This window comes from Panthera tigris, chromosome A1, assembly GCF_018350195.1.
Source record: "Panthera tigris isolate Pti1 chromosome A1, P.tigris_Pti1_mat1.1, whole genome shotgun sequence".
Classification (NCBI taxonomy): Eukaryota; Metazoa; Chordata; class Mammalia; order Carnivora; family Felidae; genus Panthera; species Panthera tigris.
Genome location: NC_056660.1, coordinates 217838688 through 217850785, shown reverse-complemented (window position 1 = coordinate 217850785; position 12098 = coordinate 217838688).

Below are 12098 nucleotides of genomic sequence, written 5' to 3'. Positions count from 1 at the left end.
AACCAAATCCAAAACAGGCTCCAGGCTCTCAGCTGTCAGCATAGAGCCTGACAAAGGGCTGGAACCCATGAACCATGAGATCACGACCTGAGCCGAAATCAGACGCTCAACCAACTGAGCCACCCAGGTGCCCCATATATGGTTTTCTTGAAAAGAAATGCAGAATAGAAACAATTAGAACATGTAAGTGAGAGTGACAATATTGCTAGATATAGGTTCATTATTTATTTATTTATTTAAGTATTTACTTAATATACACAATATGTAAATATAAGATATTTAAGAACTAAGCTAAATTCATTTGTATTTTAAGGTAAAAATAATAACACGTCTTTGAATATATTAAAGAAGAACTAAATTAATGGAAAAAGAAAAAGATAATGAATGCAAGTGTAGAGAACAAAAATAGGCCTACACAAATTGAAAAACAAATTGAAAAATGGCAGGAGTGGCATTGCAGATAAGTGGGGCAAGTTGGACTGACAGGTTACTAACTGGCGTTGGGGTGTAGATTTAGCCAAATGAGAAAAAATGGACTGTAATTCATGTCATTAACAATCATCGGTTCTGAGTAAATTATAATAATAAAATATAAAATATAACTATGCAATAGCATTGGTAATTATTTTACAGCTAATATTATACAATTGATATATAATATGTAACATTATGTATTAAAATATTATACAATTGGTATATAATATGTAATCTTATATACTAAAAGATATAATATAGATATATATACTATATAAGATATAGAGTGGTAATTATATTACTGATACTACATTCCGGTTATGTAATACTAAAATAGTAATAATAAATATTATTCTTATCACTAAAGTTCACTGAATACTTAACTGTGACAACCAGTGATCTAAGGAATTTAATTCTCCAGAAACCTGTAAATCTGGCATTTTAGTGCTCCCCATTTAAGCAGAAACCGTAACATAGAGAGGATAAGCAGCTCATCAGAAGTTATAAAGTTAGCTAATATGTCAAGATCTTTTTCATCATCTGACATGACCTTGTGATGGTTATTTCAAAAGTTAGAAATATTTCCCCAAAAAATTGATGTACATGGATGTGATTTAACATATAAAAATTACTTCTGATGACAGTGATTTTAAAAGAAAAACTATCCAAAAAACTTAAATACCACTTACTACATGCACATACACACACAAAAAAAAAACCAACTAAGTGAATTGGGTAATATTTGTACAAAGGAAGACATTATAGCTTTGAGGTTAAATTACCTTCAATTAAAAGGATCCACATTGATGAATCTCCTAAATATAATACTGAATCAAGAAGTTACAGAGGACTATATTAAAAACGTGGCAGCTTTATAAAGACATATAAAATCAAACAATATGCTTCCTTAGGCATATATACATAGAAAATAAAACATACCAAAAAAAGCAAAGAATATACAGTATATATTTTTTGTGTACCTTATATCTTTATCTCTCTCTCTTCCTCTCTCTATCATCTACCTACCTACCTACCTACCTATCATTTATCTATCTATGTAAAACAGAGAGTTTGGAATTATCAACCTTCAAGAATATTTTTTTTAATTTTTTTTTTTAATTTTTTTATTTCTGAGAGAGAGATACAGAGTGCAAGCAGGGGAGGGGCAGAGAGAGAGGGAGACACAGAGTCCAAAGCAGGCTCCAGGCTCTGAGCTGTCAGCACAGAGCCCGACGTGGGGCTCGAACTCACGGATGGTGAGATCATGACCTGAGCCGAAGTCGGACGTTTAACCGACTGAGCCACCCAGGCGCCCCAAGAATATTTTTTAAGGAGATGAATTCATTAAGCAATGTGTATGAATGGATCCCGAGTTGTTTTTAGGAGTGTTAGTTGAATGTCATCTTTATTGAAACCATCAAATATTCATTCTTTAGAAAAAGATTGAAAAGTTTGCAGTATTTGTGTTTTATATTTAATTCTCAAACAAAATATTACATATCTTACAGCTATAGAGGCTACAGTAATCATCAGCAGTTCAACTTTTTATGATAAGATAAATAATGAAATATGCCTCTTGTGGTTATTTCACATATAGAAATACTAATTATAATAGGGAAATTAACATATCCTTCTAAAAGAGAGTGATACTGAATTCAATTTTTTAATGAGGGACATATAACTGTTAGAAATTATTACTGATACAATCCTTTTAATACCTCTAATCCAATTCTTGTCATCCCAAGGCAATCAGAAAAGCATTCTCTAAGCAATTTACTCTACCCATGGGTAATGAACCTAAAACAGCACAAAACAAAAACAGGGTAAACACTAGAGACCTAAGTGCAGATATTTTAATAGTGCCTGCATTTTTCCTTATTTGTTAACCAGTGAAGTGAGAGCTGTGCTCCTGGCAGATGTATCTCTGAGCCCTGACCTCCATTTCAAACAGAGCATATCTACTTTTTTTTTTTTATTGGATTGTTTGATATTGGTCTTTTAAGTAAGATTTTGGTTTGAACAAACGGGTCCATGACTAAACATACCCAAAAAACACCAATGTGAAAACCCATCCTGCTGTGAAAGATGGTCTGCCTATAGCAACCATATGCCCATAGATAAATATAAGTATATATACAAATATATAAAGTGTACTATTTATATTAGAGAATATGCTAAGATATATACTCAATTGAATAAAAATAATAATAGGCCAGATTTTTCACTTAAAAATGTGTTTATGCATTCATCAATTGACTTTAATTTATGGACATTGCTTAATGGCATTCTTAGGACATATTCAAAATTACCAAAAGTTATTTAATGTATGTCTAACGGTGAGTATTTATCACCTTACAACATAAGGTCCTGTTTTTCCTTATAAACTGAAAGCATTTGATTCATATTTGTTATATGCATAAAAGTATGTTTGTCATATTTTTTTCCTTACATAGGAAATTGGAAATAAAATTTTATTGTATGTACTGTACTAAGAAATTAATGTATCTATCCTAAAAGAGGAGAAGTAAGATCAAGGGCAGAGCTTAAATAACATAAAAGTTTAATTTTGAATGAAAATGAAGTATAATAAAATGTATAGAATCTTTTCCAAAAATATAAAGAAGATTCTATTCCTCCCTCATCCATTTATTCTTTCCAACAGTTGCCTTTCACTTTTCCTTTATTTAATTTAACCATTTAAAAAAATATACTACCTGCCTATTATATTTGGAGTTTTATTACATGCAGTGTTCCATCCATAAGAGTTTTACATCCTAATGAGAAACAAATACATTACAGAGTATTATAGTATAAAGTACAGATTTAAATAATGAAAATGATGAAAATAGATTAAAATGTACAAGTGTATAAGTGGATAAAATGAAACAGTAGGAAATACTTTTCAGAATATTTAAAAGTTCTACCCAGTTAAGAAATGAGTAAGAGCTGTTAATATGTGTATGTAGAGGAAGACATCTGAGGTTAAATTAGCATATGCCCAGAAAAAATGAAAGAGAATGGTATGTTCATTAAACAACCATTATTTTTAGTATTGGTAGATGGAAAGTGGAAGAGTATGTGAGGGAAAACACAACTAGACAGGTAAGAGAGTTAAAAAACCTTCAGGTCATTAAGAGCTCTGTGTACAGAGGTAAGAAATTAGATCATTATGTAAGTTATAAAGGTAAATGCAGGTTATAAAAATGAGTGATCTGATCAAGTATGTCTAGCAGTAGCACAGTGGATGATGCTGAGGGAGATGGTGCTAGAGTTAGGAATGATAGTGTGAGTTTATCAAATAAATTATGAATTCTTTAACCAGAAAAAATATAAGTATAAAAAATGTGAGCAAAATATTTAGGAAATAGGAATAGAAGTTCTTTGTCATTGGGGCGCCTGGGTGGCTCAGTCGGTTAAGCGTCCGACTTCGGCTCAGGTCATGATCTCGCCATCTGTGAGTTTGAGCCCCGCGTCAGGCTCTGTGCTGACAGCTCAGAGCCTGGAGCCTGCTTCCAGTTCTGTGTCTCCCTCTCTCTCTGACCGCCCCCCACTCATGCTCTGTCTCTTTCTCTCAAAAATAAATAAACGTTAAAAAAAATTAAAAGTTCTTTGTCATCGGTTCAATGCAATATTTCAAGACAAGAGAGGATCTAGCAAGAACCCTGTTTCTAATTTAGGTAAGAGATCAATGAAAATGTCGTGCTTACTTAAGTTCTAATTTTGAGAAGGCTTGGGCGAAATCACTTAAGATTGAATATTATTAAACTTAAAGTTTCTGTAAGATTACATATAATAAGTAAAATAATATTTAATGGTGGAATTCAGGAATACAATTTTGGCAGAAGTTCTAAGTTTCATAGTCATGACTACAAAACAAAATTAAAATTATGTAGCTATATGCAGTCTTAGAATTACCTTTCAAGAAATGGACTGAGTAAATCTAGCAAAAACAAGCACAAATTTATATTTTATTTTATTCAAGTAGGTAAATGGTACTAATGTTAAAGTACACAGGCTTTATGAAGAAATGAGCAGTCAAAACACCATTTTATTTTCAGAAAAACAAAGGTCAAAAAAAAAATAAAACCAATAATTGGCTTTTTCAAAGGTAGGCAAACTGTGGCCCATGGGACTGACATCTGTTTTTATAAACAAAATTGTTTAAGTTTATTTATTTTTGTGAAAGTGAGAGAAAGAGAGAGAGAGACAGAGAGAGAGAGAGAGCGAGAGAGCACATGTGCTCATGAGTGGGGCAGAGATAGAGAGAGAGGGAGAGAGAGAATCCCAAGCAGTCTCTGCACTGTCAGCATAGAGCCGACTCAGAGCTCAATCCCACAACTGCAAGATCATGACCTGAGCAGACATCAAGAGCTGGAAGCTTAACTGACTGAGACACCCAGGCACCCTATAAATAAAATTTTATTGGAATGCATACATATGCACTTGTGGCTGCTTTTGAGGTACAGCAGCACAACGAAATAGATGCGACAGAAACTACATAGCACTTGAATTAATACATTTTGTATCTGGCCATTTAAGAAGATTGCCAGGCACTAGTCTATTGAATTTGGAAATTTGGAAATAATTGGTATTTCAATTAAATGAAAAGAATAGTTGAGATTGTAGTATAGCTATCCATTTGGCTTTTTATAGATATTATTCTAAAGAACAGCAAAAATATTATTGGCAATACCTTATCTAATATTTAAATTTTTTACTGATGTTCAAATAATCTATACTTTTCAAGTAGTAAAAATAAAACACAATGGTAAAGAAAAATTTTTTTAATGCTTATTTATTTATTTTGATAGAGAGAGAGAGAGAACACATGAGTGCGAGTCAGGGAGCGGCAGGGGGAGAGGGAGAGAAAGAATCCCAAGGAGGCTCCAAGCTGTCAATGCAGAACTCCAAAGCCAGGTACAGGGCTCAGTCTCACAAAGTGTGAGATCATGACCTGAGCCAAAACCAAGACTTGGGCGCTTAACCAACTGAGCTACCCAAGAGTCCCTAAGAAATAGTTTTTAATGTAAGAAACAAAATGTGAAACATGCCAAAGATGGATTAAAGCAAGGAATTTCACCCTCGCTTACAGTCAAGAAATTTGAAAACCTTGATATTGAGACTTACCTGATGTAATCATTTGTGAATAGCTCAAATATCAGGGTTTTTGAATTTCTAGCCATGTAATTTCAATGTGTATATGATTGATAAATATAAATGTAAAGATGATAAAAAATAAGCAACTAGGACAAATATGATAAAAATTAATAATAAAAGAGGTATGGCACTAAAATAAATTATAGTATAATGAACCAATAAAGAAATCTATACGGGAGGGAAACAGGATAATAGGGGCAGATTATCAAATACAGTAAGTAGTTCAGAGAGGGACAAAATGCTATTCCCCCCAGAATACTGGCAAGAGTTGAAGTATATTGGAATATTGTCTATGAAAATTTAAAACACCTCAAAATCTCTAAAAATAAATGTATATGTCTCATCAAGGGGATTGTCATTACATTATTAGATTCTCAGTACTATATATTTCTCTTAAATAGAATTGCTTCATGTAATTAGTTTTTAAAATAGTAGGATAGGGGCGCCTGGGTGGCTTCGTTGGCTGAGCATCCGACTTCAACTCAGGTCATGATCTTGCGTTGTGTGAGTTCGAGCCCCGTGTCAGGCTCTGTGCTGACAGCTCAGAGCCTGGAGCCTGCTTCGGATTCTGTGTCTCCCTCTCTCTCTGCCCTGCCCCGCTCATGCTCTGTCTCTCTCTGTCAAAAAAAACATTAAAAATTTTTAAAAAATAGTAGGATAATATCTAGTATGTATTTGGAGTTTTCAAGGGTTAATAAGTATGCATTTTTTTCTGCATGTGTTCACATATTAATAGAACCCACAGACAACCACCTATCCTTTAAAATGATTTTATTGGGGCGCCTGGGTGGCTCAGTCAGTTGAGCGTCCGACTTCAGCTCAGGTCACGATCTCACAGTCCGTGAGTTCGAGCCCCACGTCGGGCTCTGGGCTGATGGCTCAGAGCCTGGAGCCTGCTTCCGATTCTGTGTCTCCCTCTCTCTCTGCCCCTCCCCCGTTCATGCTCTGTCTCTGTCTCAAAAATAAATAAACGTTAAAAAAAATTAAAAATAAAATGATTTTATTGCATTATTCTACAGGCATAGTCATCTGAGCACATTGTGTTTTCTTGATTGTAATTATCCTTTACTAGATCAATATTTTATAAAGGCAGAATATAGAGATGGATTGTTTTCCAAGCACATGTATTATATAGATAGTAAATGCTTTTATAAAACATGTATCATTATATTTTATATGTCATAATTTGTAAGACATAACATGATTTCATGTATCACTAAGAAACAAAAAAGGTGAGAATTAAGCTATGGTATAATGTGCTCCTATTGATTGCAAGACATTTCAATTTTGAAAATGTTGAATATGGAAAATAAGCATTTCTAATCAATAAAATATTCTAATTTAAATACTAAAGCAAGGGCACCTGGGTGGCTCAGTTGGTTAAGCCTCCTACTTCAGCTCAGGTCATGATCTCACAGCTCATGAGTTTTAGCCCCACATCAGGCTCTGTGCTGATAGCTTGGAGCCTGGAGCCTGTTTTGGATTCTGTGTCTCCTTCTCTCTCTGCCCCTCCCCACTCACACTCTGTCTCTGTCTCTCTCTCTCAAAAATAAATAAACATATAAAAAAATTTTATATAACAAAGCATGTAAAATATGGGGGCTGCTGGGTGGCTCAGTCAGTTGAGTGTCCAACTTCGGCTAAGTACGTGATCTCACGGTTGGGTAGTTCAAGCCCGGCATTGGGCTCTGTGCTGACAGCTCAGAGCCTGAAGCTTGCTTTGGATTCTGTGTCTTCCTTTCTCTCTGCCCCTCCCCCATTCTGTCATGCTCTGTCTCTATGTCAAAAATAAATATTAAAAAATTTAAATATATATATGTGTGTGTGTGTGTGTGTGTATGTATGTTGTGTAGATATATATATGTGTGTATATATATATAATATTAGCATATTAGGGAATAGAGGCTTTCTACCATGACATAAACAGTGAAATAAAATTGACTGAAATAATTTAAATTGGTTTGATCTCTTTTGCATCTGTCTACAAGACTGATTTAACACGACAGGAATTTTCTGAATTGTATGTAGTAACATGAAAAGCTAATGAAACTGTAAGGTATTTTCCAACTCTCTCCCAGGGTAAACTATAAACATTTAGAGATTCTGCTTATTTGTTTGTTTGTTTGTTTTGAGATTTATACATCCCAATGAAGAGGTTTTCATATATATATTGAGAAAATAAATATGCACTATTCCAGAAGTCCTTTTTTAAAATACGAATGAATAAATATATTTATTGGATAAACAAAAAATAGATCATGCTTTTTCCATTTTCAAATTCTTTTTTTGTGTAGTTTCTAGCTTGTATTTAAATTCCCATTAGTTAACATATAGCATAATATTAGATTCAAGAATAGAGTTCAGTGATTCATCACTTACATATAACACCCAGTGTGGATCACAGTGCTTTCCTTAATACCCCTCACCCATTTAACCTATCCCCTGCCTACATCCCCTCCAACAGCCCTCAGTTTGTTGTCTATAGTTAAGAATATGTTTTATGGTTTGCCTCTCTCTTTTTCCCCCAATGTACGTCTGTTTTCTTTCTTAAATTCTATATATGAGTGAAATCATATGGTATGTGTCTTTCACCGACTGACGTATTTCACTTAGCATAACACACTCTAGCCTCATCCACGTTCTTGCAACTGGCAAGATTTCATTATTTTTGATGGTTAAGTAATATTCCATTGTGTGTGTGTGTGTGTGTGTGTGTGTGTGTGTGTGTGTGTGTGTGTGTATACACACTACTTCTATATACATTCATCAGTCAGTGGACAGCTGGGCTCTTTCCATAATTTGGCTATTGTTGACAATGCTGATATAAACATCAGGGTGAACATATCCAGTCTTATCAATATTTTTGTACCATTTGGGTAAATACCTAGTAATGCAATTTCTGGATGGTAGGGTAGTTCTACTTTTAACTTTTTGAGGAACCTCCACACTGTTTTCCAGAGTGGCTGCACCAGTTTGCACTCCCACCAACAGTTTAAGAGCATTCTCTTTTCTCTACATCCTTGCCAACACCTGTTATTTCCTGTGTTGTTAATTTTAGCCATTCTGACTAGCAAGAGGTGATATCTCATTGTAGTTTTGATTTGTATTTCCCTAATGATGAGTGATATTGAGCATCTTTTCATGTGTCTGCTAGCCATCTGTACATCTTCCGAAAAACATCTATTATCAAACTCAACACCCAGAAATTATTTTTTTCTCCAGAAAGATAAAATGATTTTACTTCAAGTTATTTTAATATTTCATTACAAATTTGAGGTCATATACTATAGAATAATGGAATCACATTATCACAATTTAAAGTAAAGTTCTAAAGGGACTCTATCAGATGCGACAGGTATCTTTTATATAATTTACTCAAAATACATTAACTAGTATTACTATAAAAACAGAGCAATATAGTATTATATTAATTACATGTTCTAAATGCTTTCATTGACTGCATCTAACTTTAAAATGTTCAGTGTCTACACTTCACAAGGGACTTTAACCTCATCTCTTATTGAACATCGTTATAGATGAGAAAATGGAGATGTCTTACACTTCTATACCATAGGGCCACAATTCCAATATGCTACTTTCCTTTATGAGCTAAAACAATGGTTTCACTCCTAGAAACACTAGGCAACTATTTTGCTATTATTGGCACAGGGACCAGATGTGATGTATGTTCTATGTGGAAGTTCTACCTAGACAGTATATTACATAAATAATTTTGAAAATGTCATTAAAATTTTACTTTTTCTTATACATTAAAAGAGTTGTAAATTACAATAATTTGACATTTAACTAGTGCACATTAAATGGAATTCTGTAAAAATGTTTTTTTGTGTTAAGCACTGTGTCATAGGAAATGTGGCTGAACTACTGTTACAACAGTTGTTGCTATATTAGCAGCAATAGCAATGGGAGGAGTAGAGGGTGGTCAGGCAGAAGAAAGAACACAGTATAAGAATAGTTTTATTGTCATTATTTATTGCATTTTCAAATGTAGGTTTTGGAGTTATGTGTTGGCACACACCTAATAATGTAAAATTTCATTGACACAAAATAGGGATACCCTAAATAATTACTTTTTACTTCAAAATGTCACCAATCTCTAAACATTTAAATAAAGAGGTACTATGTTCATTTGATGCAAGTGTCTCAGAATATTTTTATAATCTAAATTGTTCAGGGAGGTCATTAAACTCCTTAGCTGCCTTTGAGACCTTTAAAAAGAAGTTAGTTTATTAAAAATTAAAACCATTTAGAACTTCCTTTTTGCTACAAATGAATTCAGAATAGTCAGTATGGTGATTTAAAGGGAGATTTATGAGGAAAATAGAACTGAGGTTTAAAAATGCTTTCTATATTTCCCATAGTGAATATTGTCCAGATTTATTTTCACACCATTGTTGTGATAAAATAATCCATAAGAATAAAATATTATTGTGGATTTCAAATAGTTTAAAGATAGAGTTGTGCTATTAAATTTTCTGACTTCTTTCCAGAGTTTTTTTTTAAAAAGACCCACTAGGATGTCAGAATCTGGATTTATGTATGTATTATTATTTGTGGGTCTTCAGAGACCCACTTATATTGCTCTGTGCCTCATAAATCTTCAGGCAATTGAGCTCCTTCTCCAAAAACCTACATATATTAATCTTCTCACAGAAAACAGACCTGATAAAATTACCCACTTTGTACCTTTCTCACTTTTCTCATGAAGATGCTGTACCATAAAAGAAATACTTTTTTATTAAAATAATGAAAAAATGAAATACAGATACCTAATCATTACAGATATTATTTAAAATATGTCATTAGCATTTATTTATTAAAGTTATTCTTCCTAATTATTTTCAAGAACTATTATTTAAAAAGAGCATTTGGATCGAATTATATAACTTTCATGCCAGTTTAGAAATCTGTGGTAAAATGTATATTCTTCCTATGCTCTGAATCTCCAGACTTAGTTATACATCCAAGAGGTTAAATAAAATAAAGAAGAATGGGGTGGATTTCCTAAATCCTTTTATGATTAATATTTCACAAAAATAGAGCTGTTAACTCTGAGAAAATTTGACATTGTCTCTCCTGGCTTTACAATCAAATACCTGCTATCAGTTGAAATTTTTAAAAGTTTACATATTCCATTTAATAAGTGGGAAAAAAAAGTAGTATCTCACAGGAATTTAGCTGTTAGATGCTTGAAAAGTCTGAATTCTTCCTAGAATACTAAAATCATAGATATTGAATTTCTAGCAGATATATATCAAAGAGAATTTGTTGCTGTTATTCACCGTTTTTAGAGACATCAACTTTAATCTTGGTATCTACGTCTGAAGAAATAAAAGAAAATATCTCATGGCTATTAGGCACGGCTCTCTGGTTTTGTGAGTACAGTAGATAAAACTAGAGCTCTACTTATCCATTCCAATGTTAGTAAACTCTTCTACCTTAGGAAGTAAGCTAACTGCCTATTATTGATAAGAAGCTATGCATATTGAAGTCAGAAGACTCATACAGAATAGGAGCATTAGTTACACTGAACACAAAACATAGTATCATTTATAAAATACAGAGCAAAATCACATGCGTGTGCGCGCGCACACACACACACACACAGAACAGCTGAGGTCATTTCATTACTTCTTATACTACAGAATTTTAAGACATCATATTTGATAGTGGTCAAACTGTCAACCAAAATGAGCCATCATGCTTTGATACATGTATATTGATATAATAGAAACAATTAGGAAACTTCTAGTTACTGAACCTTTCAAATTTTGGATATGTTCAAATATTAAAAATAAAACTTGCACACAAAGAAGGGGAAAGCACATGGGTATTTTTGTTATTGGCCACAAATTATTTGATTGTGTATTTTGAAATAATTTTCTTCACAGGGAAATTATTTGCTCTGTAAATATAGAATGCAGAGAAGAAATTGTTATTGAGATAAGAATTCTATGTAAAAATTCATTGGCATTTTTTTGGTTGAATTCTAAATTTTCTGTAACATTGTTCTTTTTAAAAAAAAAAAAATGTTTGCTTACTTTGAGAAAGAGAGCACAAGCAGGAGAGGGGTGGAGAGAGTGAGCAAGAGAATCCCAAGGAGGCTCTGTGCTGTCAGTGCAGCGGGGCTTGATCTCACAAATCAGGAGATCGTGACCTGAACCAAAATCAAGAGTTGGGACATTTAACCAACTGAGCGACCCAGGGACCCCTGTAATATTGTTCTTTTATACCTTAAAATAAACCTAACAATTACCCAGCTCTCATCTATTATCACACTAGAAATATAAATGCTTTTCTTTTATGATGATGGTATAGTAAAAATGGAAAGAATAGAAATCACTTAAATCATCTGTAATAATCAAGCAGGAGAATAGTAGAAAGAAATTTTCACAATCACAGAATTTGCACTTTGGAATAAATACACCACCATGTTCATTTTAAAT